General features: G+C 36.2%; 1 long non-coding RNA gene across 1 annotated transcript; it reads right to left on the bottom strand.

Annotated features, from left to right (window-relative positions):
• Positions 1-1469: 1469 nt before the first annotated feature.
• LOC134311395 (uncharacterized) lies at positions 1470-1778 on the bottom strand. Its single transcript, XR_010011406.1, has 2 exons — positions 1703-1778; positions 1470-1574 (listed from the first exon to the last, which is right to left on the bottom strand). It is a non-coding gene; the product is annotated as an uncharacterized LOC134311395 (long non-coding RNA).

Genomic DNA, 1778 nt, shown 5'->3' with positions numbered 1-1778 from the left:
GTTGTAGCAGACGTCAACAGGTCGGACAGCTCAGGAGACAATAATCAACCACACGAAGTCAGAGAACTGAAGGTCTTCATTTATTTCCTAAACATGAGACATGGAGCAAAATTACACACACACACACACACGCAGGTGCACCATGTGACTGACAATTAAATTTTTAAAACTTTTTTCCCTTTAAACACTCATAAGAAAATGTAAACATATAGTAAACACAATAAGAAATGTGTAAATATTATAAACAAAAACAACAATGTAAATAATGGAGCAAAGGGCATGTAAATAAAACGTTAATGTTACATAGTGCAAATAAAATCCATAAGTTTTCTGAATTAATAACTTTAAACAGTAAAACTACAGTAAAACGTACCTGAACACGTGACATGGAGCAAAATTAGCGCACACACACACACACACGTGCACTCTCTCCCTCCTGCACGAGGCAGAAAATACAGAACTCATGAAGTGCAAAAGTCAGGTTTAAAAGCACTAATTACACTGTGAGCTCAGTAAAAAACGATTAATCAATCTCACAATGTCTTAATAATGTTTTCTTAAACAAAGTTTCACAGTTTATAGAGCTCTAGAACTCCTAAAAGAAGCAATAATATGAGAGAGAGGAATCACACAGCTTATCTGTTCAGTGTTCACCACGTGACTGAATTAGCCGGGAAAGCACACGGTAAACAGACATGGTGTCACGCTGATTACTGCCCCACGTGCAACCAACAGAGGGGGAACCCCCAAAAATACAACTTTATTACAAACAAGAGAAACACACATATTTAACCAAAATCAAGCTTTGGGGGAGTTCATACCAAACTAATGTATTTTTCTTCACGTATTTAATATAAAATACAAAAAAAATACTACTGCCACACAGTTATGACATTCAAAAACAATCAAAAACAATAAAATGTTGACATAATTCCTATGGATTTTAAGTGCATATACTGACTGTTGAGTAGTGTTAGCAAATCCATCAATTCTAATGTTGAAAAATGTCATTACCACAGCACGTGACTACCCAGCTAGCAAAAAATGTATGGGCCAGTTCTGGGCCATATCCGGCATGCCGGAACTTTTTGTGTCGGCCCACATCCGGCAGCCGGATCTGGCCCGGTGTCAAAATTAATGACGGTTAGATTGTGGCCCGTATACGGCTGCCCGGATCCCAGCCATGACTGCCAGCAATATGCCAGCACTTAACCACCTGCTAGCCAGAACAACCATTATCGGGCCAAATATGGCCCAGTTCTGGCCTGCAGTAGATTTTTAAAAGGCTTTCCCCAGCCATATGTAACCTTTAATGGTCACTGGGACTACTACAACTGTTTTTGCTTCTTATTGCTATGAAAATACTCTGTAAAATATATATATATATACTTTATTATAATTATAAGTAATAATAATAATAATAGAGTACAATTAAAACAGTAACAGAAAAAAACAAATGTACACCAAAACACATTTTTCAATATTTTATTTCAAGTATTTTTATTTATTATAAAATGTTTTGTCCTGCCATAATTGACTGCTGATCTCCTGCCTCCTGACACTGGTCTGTAATTCTGGAATGAAAACAAAAACTATTTTTCACAGATCAATGTGGATCTTATTCAAATTTTTCAGTTCCACTTAATGATGGAAAAGAAATGTTGAATAAGAAAAAAAGTAACTGTAGTTTAAATATGTTTACCTGGTTAAAAATGGTTTATTGATTCACTCAGGCAGCAGGAGTGGCATCACGAAAAGCAGTTTCCAGAACAGTGCTA

Source organism: Trichomycterus rosablanca, chromosome 4 (genome assembly GCF_030014385.1).
Source record: "Trichomycterus rosablanca isolate fTriRos1 chromosome 4, fTriRos1.hap1, whole genome shotgun sequence".
Classification (NCBI taxonomy): domain Eukaryota; kingdom Metazoa; phylum Chordata; class Actinopteri; order Siluriformes; family Trichomycteridae; genus Trichomycterus; species Trichomycterus rosablanca.
This window is presented reverse-complemented; position numbering and strand designations above follow the sequence as displayed.